This window comes from Hippocampus comes, unplaced genomic scaffold (assembly GCF_001891065.2).
Source record: "Hippocampus comes isolate QL1 unplaced genomic scaffold, H_comes_QL1_v1.1 scaffold125, whole genome shotgun sequence".
Lineage (NCBI taxonomy): Eukaryota > Metazoa > Chordata > Actinopteri > Syngnathiformes > Syngnathidae > Hippocampus > Hippocampus comes.
The window spans coordinates 2,020,462-2,030,140 of record NW_017805453.1 but is presented as its reverse complement, the minus strand read 5'-3'; the positions used below and the strand labels follow the sequence as shown (position 1 = coordinate 2,030,140).

Below are 9,679 nucleotides of genomic sequence, written 5' to 3'. Positions count from 1 at the left end.
AGATTTAAGAGTATTTTGGTAAGTGTTGACGAATATTTTAAAGATTTGAAGAGCAGCTGGGTAACATTTTGACAGTATTTTCAAACTTTGAGGATTTATGTAACTTTCAGGGAGTATTTCCGTAGAGTGAAGCATGGATGTCTCAATCACATTTTTTTTTTTTTTACGTCCGAGTGCAAGTCACTTTTATTTTGCTGAAACCCGAGTTTTGATGTATTGCCTCTGCAATGCAATGAAGAGGAAAAGGAAGACTAAATCCAAATAATCGCAACGATCGTATTTTATTTGAATAAAAGTACCCTGAGACGATACCTTTGTATATGGCTGTAAACCAGCAGTGGTTCCAATTCAGTCAACAACTAAAATGTAATTCCTGATTTAAGAAATGAAGAAAATGTAAAAATCTGATCTGTTTTTTCCCGCCAATACCAGTCGGCTGAAAATCATGCAATCGGTCACTTGCAAGTCCGCAAGTCATTTTATGGAAGTTTTTTTTTTTCTTTTCTTTTAAACGTGTCATTTCCCTCATTTGAACAGCAGCATGGATACAGAGCATCTGTCATTTATTTATTTCGTGTGTGTGTGTGTGTGTGTGTGTGTGTGTGTGTGTGTGTCTTTTTTTTTTTTCCAAATCTGAGAGAAGATTATGCACGCTTGTTTGGTTGTTGTTATTTTTCCTTTTCTCCCCTTCCAGTGGGTGGGCATTCATGTCTTTTATTCGGCACACTGAATATCGTGTTTCCATTGATCAGGGCCAAGAGGAGTATGAGCGCTTGGCCCCAAAGCGAAGTGACGCACGAGGCGATGCGTGAAAAAGATGTGGGTGGCCAGCCTCTTTTTCGATGCAATAACATGGGGAGCCATTACAAGCAACAATCCTCTTGATCCCCCTCCCTCACTTCCTCTCAAGCCCCTGGTCGGGCCTTTTAGCTCAACATTGCACATCCCAGTAGGCATCAGGAACAACTCCGCCCCCTCCCTTCACCTCAGACAAGCTACAGTGGCTCCACTTACAAATGTCTCAAATTACAAGTGTTTCAAGTTGAGAGCATTTGCTTGGTTACATTTTATTTTTCTCAAGTTGCTTACGAATGAGACTTTTTCTTTTTAACTGAAAACAATTAAATACAAATAATGTGACAAATCAAACAGGAGAATGACGCTTGTAGCTATGTGTGGTGCCTGTATAAACCTTTTTAAAGCGGAATTATTTTTTACAATGCTCTATGAGCCCCCAATGGTCTGAACGCATTTTTCTGGTTAATACTGTGTTTGTGGAATATGAATTAAGGAGCAAAATTCCCCCTGTTTTTATGCATCTGAGGAGGCAGCCATTCTGCTATGTTCCGTCGACTGAAAATGACATCACGGTACGTCAGAGGTCGTCTTGCGAAAGTGACATGACCAAACCCAGAATACGAGGTGAGCGGTGAGGTTGGTTACCTGAGCCATGAGGCACTCTGATGTTCTTTTCTGCTACCAGCAAGTGGCAAAATGGCCGCCCACTGAGATGGATAAAAACAGGTCGATTTTGCTGCTTAAATTAAATTCCACAAATGTATTAATCACAATGCAATGTTTAGACTTGTTGGGCCACATAGAATACATTTTAACGAAAACTTTTGACTTGGCTTCCCTTTTTAAAATCCAGTAGGCTACTGTACTGTTTTTTAAAAACAACTTTCTGCACAGTGCATTTTTGGAACATTTCGTTGTATGTAATTTAAGTACAATCCATTTTTATGAAATTCAAAAGACCTTTTTTATATTATTTAGGTACATATTTAAAAAAATTATTTGCAATGCTTTAATCAAGTTTTTTAAAACTTATTACAGCAAATACAATTGCCTTGTTTTGAATGAACACTTGGGCCTACTATGTGACTGTCCTTGATTCATTACGGTGGTACTCGGTATAAAAAGTTTGAGAACCAGTGTTGTGGGCGGTAATCAGAAGCAACACAACGTGACGATGAACTCCAAACGTAAGACTGAATTTGGGTAGGCGTTCGTTTTGTGAGTAATCACAGTTGTTAAAATGCCCGTATTTTTCAAAATGGACGCGCCATACTGTTGATAAAGTCTTGATGATGGTAACCGTTGGACTTTGAGGCATTATTACTGTTTAATCTATGGAGATCTTCCACTCTAACCATTATTTTGAATGCAGTCCCAAATGGCAATGTTTTAACTGCTGCAGTGTGCTTCAAGACACCAACTACCGTCCACCAGTGACTTTCTTCCCACACTCTGCCTCTTCATCTCCCTCCTCCTCCTCCTCTTCTTCTTCTTCTCCCCCCAGACATGATGGCGTGACAGCAGCTCCTCGTTGTCGCAGGTGAACACACAAAGCGTATTTTAGTGCGCGCGGAAAGATTCGCCTAGGAAGCCGCGTACTACCCCGAGATCTTCTTCCGTTTTCTCCTCCTCCTCCTACTTCGTCCTATTGATCCTCCCGGTGCACGGAGCACACTGGCTGGGTGTTTTTTGTGCAAAAACTAGCTGCGCGCGCGGCCACGCGTGACATCAAGAGAGAGAGAGAGAGAGAGAGAGAGTGAGAGAGAGAAAAACACTGTGCCACCAAAACCTTGGGCGGGATTCCATCATGGTTGCGCAAAGGAGAAGTTAGACTCGAACACTGACTGCGCCCTTGCTGCTTCAGTTTTCTCATTTGCGTTTTTTTTTTCGAAGCTGATTTTTGTGTTACCGTTTCCGGATCCCTCTTTTCCCCCTTGTTGTTCTTGGTTTTTTCTCAATACACTCTTTAAACGCGTGGGATTTATCGGGAGACAGCGAAAGCAAACAGCGTGAGTGGGGGAGCAAACGTGATGCGCATTGGTCCTTGAATGCACCTCGGACGCTGAGGCTCCTCGAAAGGACTCTGGGGAGCTTTTTTTCGTGTCGCTAATCCTCCAGAGGTTGGATTTGAATGCTTCCCCCCCTCCCGTTTTTGGACAGACTTAACTGTGACACTCTCCAACACGTCTTTTGGGATCTTTTCATCAGCTTCCATCCCTCCACAACCACGCGTCAATTTGGAATACATTAACTCCCGTTTACCCGACGCGATTCGTCCCCCCCGTTTCAAAAAAAGTGGAGGCAGCCCGGGAGGGAATCAGGTGCAACTCTTCATTAGTGTCACTTTTGGTAAGTGGGAGCAAACACACACGCGCGTGTGGATCGAGGAGGGAGCTCATCAGTTATGTGACGCATAGATTGTGCATGCGAAATTCTCAGGATGTGATGCATGCGAGCGTGTTCGACGACTTCCCAATGCAGCTCGATGGCTTGTGCTATGAAGCCATCACAAGGCATCAAAGCTTCTATTGATGGTGTTGGTTACGCTCAGTTAGCCAAGGTCCGCTGGGCCCCGACCGGTCCGTCTGCATCACGAGTCGGGTGTTGAATATACTAAAACAACACATGCAATGCACATGGTGTCCCGAGGAATGAAGATTTTCCCCGGGCGTGTCTGAATCAGCACCGCGCACACAAACCGACTGTTCCTTAAATGAGCGGAGTCTTAGAAATCCTCTCTGGTGGTGCACCGGCTGATGGTGTAGTCACACAATAAGTCTCAGGGGGCTGTGCTATTTTGTATACGAGATAGGTAGATTGTTTGTCCGTAGGTATAATCACAAATCTATAAACTGTGTTATGGAAATTCTTCTTTTGAGAAGTTTGATCCCGTCCAATTTCGGCATCTTAGGGACAGTGTCTGGTCTGGGTAAATATCTCTCCATCATCCCAGCATCAACAGACGCCTGCGTGGTGGAAGCAGCGGCGGTGTGGTTGCAAATCTGTAAGAGCCAGGCGGGGGTTAGATGTCAGTAAGCTCACGCTCAAAGGCGAGCGAGCGTCGCCGCCGTGTCGTTTTCGCCGGCTTTCGTGTGGCAGCGATTCAGCCGTATATGAGACCATCCAGTAGGAGGATGTGGCTCGAGGCACCGGCTGGCTGCGTTCGCACCATCAGGTGTGCTGCGGTTCAGGAAAAAAAAAAAAAGGGAGAACACACACACAGCGGCGCCAGATGGAGAAAACATTGTTCTAAAGGACGGCATGTTTATATGGCGGCCCAAAGCCTTGCAGTTGTCGCCTAGAATTACGCAGCAAGGTGAAAAATGAAAGTTGTCACAGGGTCTTGGCACGGCTCGATGCTGTGACACATGCCTCTTTTGCCCGCTAGCTGTAAAACATACATTGGACGTCAACAATCGGCAAAGGTCGAGACTTAAAGACGAACGGAACGTCGTACTTGCTTAAACGTTTTCACAGATTTTGACAGCTTGCAAATGAGTTGAACTTTCCATGACATTCATGTTAGTGACGGTGAAATAGCGTTTAGCATGTATGCCTCACAGGTGTGAGGTGTGGGTTCGAGCCTCGTCTCACATATTGGATTCGCTGACGAGTCAAAACCCTCCGATTACAAAACAAAACTTGAACTGCGAGCAGCTATGAAGGACCTTTGGCACGTTGAGGTACTGGCACATGAATTCTTTGAAAATGAAGTACATGTGAAAATATGACCTCTGTAAAAGGCCAAAAATGTGGCAAAATTTGAAAAACAAATTGAAATGGTGGACTTCCAGTTAGGTTTACCATAAGGCTCTACGAGACTTTTTGTCGGTCTTGGGCTGCCTGTTACATTCACCAACCAAATTTTGAAAACCGACCGTATTTTCACGACCAAACGGTGCATTTAAAAGTCTTCCATTTCCACCAAAATGGACGGGGCGGCGAATAATGCGGGCTGTCATGCTGTCGTGTGGCTTCGATGAGGGGTCCGCTTGACTGACTCATGTTGTGCCGACACACTGCTAATATCGAGGAAAGGCGGACGTAACTGAGGACAGCGTGCGGAAATTAACGTGGGAAGGCTGGGCGTGAAAGAGGATGCTATAGGCACGCCCCTCGTAGGTGTATCTAGCATGTGCATTGTGCAAAACAGCATCCCGAAAATGGCACTGATGGAGAGAGACGCTTACGAAGCCCCGTTGACGCCGCAAACAATCAGTTACGCGGAGGACCATGGGAATCGAGCAGCCGCGAGAGAATTCAAGATCAACTAATCCGTGGTGCTTGGTGCTTTTGTTTTATGAAACGGCACCATCTATCCATCCGGGCAAGGACGACCGTGGCGTAGCAACATCCGGCGGATTACAAGGAAAAGCTGGCCGTCTTTCGCTCCGTAATGTTCTGCATTACATTAAATACAGACGCTGTCTTGGAGATTTGAATCCTTTCTTCTGCCGCTCTGCCGGCCTCACTTGGCTTTCATTACCGACTATTCTCTTGACCAATCTCCACATTGCTACCTACCCGCTTGGGCTACGGAAAGTAATGAGGGACAAGCATACTTTGCATTTTGAAATACAACAAAAAGATTGCCGACTAACACATCCAGCTCGAGCACATCGCCAACGTGGACGAGTTGCCGCTCACTTTCGACATCTCGTTGAGCCACATTGTCGAGAAGAAACGGCGGGGGCGAGCTACGCCACAATTTGTAAATGGATTGTGGAAGCTTTGGCTAACGTGTCTGCTTGCAATGTTGTTCGAGCTTTCGCAAAAAAGCCGGCATCGTTTCTGAGGAGCCGAACGGCAACAAGACTGATTCTGACAATGAGGCGAAGGAATCTGGCGTGTTTGACTGTGAACCTGCCCAGCTGTTCATTTCGGATACAGAATATTCGGACTTTGATGGATTTGACGATGAGCATAGATCAAAAAAATAACGCCAGTACATTCTTAAATGCTTCAATAAAATACATCCGAATTCAGTTTTGCTCCCGCCGCCTTTTTCAAAACATACGCTCGCGTGCATGCATGCTACCGTATTTTTTAAGATAGCGTACGTATCACCATGCTTGCGTCCAATAATGCAATCCGTCTTGTGGATGTGTTAAATACAGAATTAGCATCCATAACTGACACTACGCCTATTAAGACAATGTGCCGTATGGTCGTGAAAGATAGCGTACGTATCACCATGCTTGCGTCCAATAATACAATCCGTCTTGTGTATGTGTTAAATACAGAATTAGCATCCGTAACTGACACTACGCCTTTTAAGACAATGTGCCGTATGGTCGTGAAAATAGGGTAGGATAAAAAAAAAAAAAAAAAGCCCAATAACCCACAACAATATTAAATTTAGCCCTAGGCTGATATGTGTGCAAAGATTCATCCATTATCACGCACTTTAATATATATATAACGCCCAATAACCCACAACAATATTAAATTTAGCCCGAGGCTGATATGAGTGCAAAGATTCATCGATTATCACGCACTTTAATTTTTTTCTTTTTTTTTTTTTTCCACCCGGCCCGATGTGTGTGCAATATTTGGTGAGTGTTTGTTCATGTTGAGTGACTGAAAAATGCAATTCATTTCAGAAAAAAAAAATCGGCAAAAACAATTGGAATCTAAATTAAAAAAATCTCAGCGTTCGCTTGTTGGGCCCTAATTAAATGGTGAACAACCACAAGTAACTGTCATCCACCAAAAATGTTTCTCGGTGTCTATTTTAACAGTTCAAGCCATAAATGATGATTTTGGAAAAGTAAAAATAAAAAAATCACTGGACGCGCATGCATATAACATTATTTTAACAGTTCAAGCCATAAATGATGATTTTGGCTTAAAAAAAAAAAAAAAAAAAAAAAGTCACCGGAAGCGCATGCATACAACCGATGCCTCTTGCATTTTTATTCTGCTGGATCCACACTTTTGCCGCGTTACATCTTTGCACACATTCAAACTGTGAATACGTTTCTCCCTTACCTCTTGATTGAATTGATTTTATCTTATTTTATTGTATTTTTATTTTCACAAGTCTTGAAACTTACTGGGCTAAACTTCGACCATGAGGAACAATTTTGCGGAAATTCATGCCGGTATGACAAGAAAAATACCTTGAATCCTTGAAAATTCAACTTTATATCACTCGAAAGCAACACCACAACCGCAAAATAAATACGCGGCAAAGGAAAATAAGAATCTTCTAAAATAATAGCAATTGAAAATAAATAACTACAGAAATAAATAAAACTCCTGGCTGTTCCAGCTGCTTACCACTTGGGGGCAAATGGAAGTGAGTTAGCGCTGAGCCTTGTTAGCATTAGCAAACGCCAGAAACATCCTTGTCAAGTGTGGCTGACGACGCCCACTCGGTGTGTTGCGTGATGTTACAGCAGAGGCTCCCAGCACTTCCTGTCATGCGTCGGCCTAATGCAGTCGGGCAGGACTCTGGTTACCATTTCCATGCGTTATAGCTAAGCCCCTTTTTTTTTCCAAAAACATCTTAGCATTGTTCTGAGTGAATGTCCGCGGAGAAGATGCCACTTTGGAGAGTCTTTCCATTGGCCGCGGGTGCGGAATTAATGGCGTCTCTCACTCGCCGTTCTGTTGCATTGTGTTTCAGCAGCTGCCCGTGGCGCGGGTGTCATGTGTTGGCCTTATGAAATCGGCAGACTTGATGAGGGTTATCAGACACTGCAGGAATGAGAGTGCTGCAGGAACGAGAGTGCAGCAGCCGGCACCGGCTATTGATCTGCCAGTTGAGAAAGACTTTGCAAGACAATGTAGCGACGTGCCTTTGTGCTCATTGTGCAGCCGTGGACTTTTGATGCCGCTTCACCCGAGCACGTTCGTTTCCTCACTAAAAACATTGTTTTGGGGATATTTTAATAACTCCCGGCAGATTTTAATGAACACCGGGGGGCTGTACGGTCATGAAGGATTTTACATTCAGTCGAGTGCGCTATCGACATTTTCCATTGTTCTTCCCGACTTTTGTATAAATATCCTGTCTATATACGGTACGTTGCAAGATTTGTTGTGAACATTACAATACTGCTAGCGTAGTCATCGCTGATCTCTGCAATTTCACGCAATCGAAGAAAACGCCCTCACTCGCTCCAGTCAAAAGTCATATTTCATCCATCCATTTCCTGGAGACTGGTTCTTACTAGGGCCAACTCGAACCTGTCACGGCTGACGCTGGGTCGAGAGGCGGGTTTGACTGAACTGCCGACGGCAGAGTGAGATCTCAAACTGAGCTTTTTTTTTTTTAATATACCGTATTTTCCGCACTAAAAGGCGCACCTAAAAGCCTTCCACTTTTTTTAAAAGCTCACAGCGCGCCTTAAAATCCGATGCGCCTTGTGTATGGTCATTACGGTCGGCCCCAAAATGGCTCCTTGAAGAGACATGCTTCCAACGCAGAGTTCACACTGAAGTCGATCGGTTACGCAGCTGAACATGGAAATAGAGCAGCGGTAAGAGAGTTCAACGTTAACGAGTCAATGTTATAACTTGCTGTTGGTTAAGTGAACTGTGTCGCTGCTTTATTAAATACGTTTTCCTGACATCTGATCGTTCTGTTGGCGTTTCCTTGAGCGTAGCTCCATCTAGTGGATGCATTGTAGATTGCGTCTTATAATGCGTTGCGTCCAATGTATGAAAAAAATGATAAAATAGGCCATTTATTGAAGGTGTGCCTCATAATCCAGTGCGCCCTTCAGTGTGGAAAATACGGTATATTGAAAAACAAAGCAGATGGGTTTTTTTGTTTGTTTTTATTTAGTTTTTTGAATGGCACAAAAAGCAGGAAAAAAATTCTGAATCTTAACACTTTTGCATCCCCTGATTTGTTATGGCACACCCCTGTCGGGGTGCCAGAGAGAGGTTAGCATACGTCGATACTTTATTGATCCCAAAGCACAAGTGTGTAACACTAACAGCCAGCAACAAATTTCTTCATTTCAATGATGATACATTTTTGAAAATAAGACTTGTGAAGACACATTTACGCATGTCCTAGTCTGGACCAGATTTACAATAATTTTGGCCGTTGCACCATCGCTCATTTTTTATTTTGTTTTGACAGTTTTTTTTAAATTCAGTTGATTTGAAATAGTTTTTACAGCAAGTTGTTTCCATTTTGTAGAAAGGCTTCATTTTCATTTGGTTTGCATTAGTTTTAATGTTAGTTTCAGAGTAAACAGTACGGAGTATTTGTCGATTGTTCCTTCTGGATGGACTTACTGCAATACTGAAATTAAACAAAACGTAAGATGTAGTTTCAGTTGTTTCTTAATTTAAAAGCAGTTTCGTTTATTTTATTTGGCTAACAAATTTTTATTTTTATTTTTTTTTCAAATTTTAGATATTTCATAGTCTTCGTTAACTTTAATCACCTTAGTCAGGACAAAAGATGAGCATAATAATGTTCATCAATAATCGTTATGGGTTATTTTGTTTGTTTACTTTTGACTATCTAGAGTCAAAATACACAAAGGAGGGCAAATTATAACACACTTAACATTCAGTGGCCACGTTGTAGTTAGTTTTTCTCTATTTTAGGTCTGTTTGATCTGCTTGAAAGTGGAAAACCTCTACAAGGAGCTGTTGACTCCGTCTCAACTACTTTGCAATCTAAAGGAGTTAAACACAGTAAATGAATTGAGGGAAGGTTTTGTACCTGCGTGCAGGCACCAGCACAAAAACAATTTGAAGGAGGTCATTGGCTTTGTTCTGATACAGAAATTAACTTGAAATCATCTCCCCGGCATTTTAAAGCTTGTTTTGAATTCAAGTGCAGATAAACAATGGTGGATTAGTGAATGTTACGCTACCACGGCCTTGGAGGATGCCGGCAGAGGGGGGGGGG

At 43.0% G+C, this 9,679-nt stretch overlaps 1 protein-coding gene across 1 annotated transcript in view; it reads left to right on the top strand.

Moving 5' to 3' along the window:
- Window positions 1–2,550: 2,550 nt before the first annotated feature.
- Window positions 2,551–9,679, top strand: part of lrfn1 (leucine rich repeat and fibronectin type III domain containing 1) — a 150,814-nt gene continuing 143,685 nt past the window's right edge. Inside the window, exon 1 of the mRNA XM_019874376.1 lies at window positions 2,551–3,147. The gene's annotated coding sequence lies outside the window, so the exon portion shown is untranslated. The remainder of the gene's footprint in view (window positions 3,148–9,679) is intronic.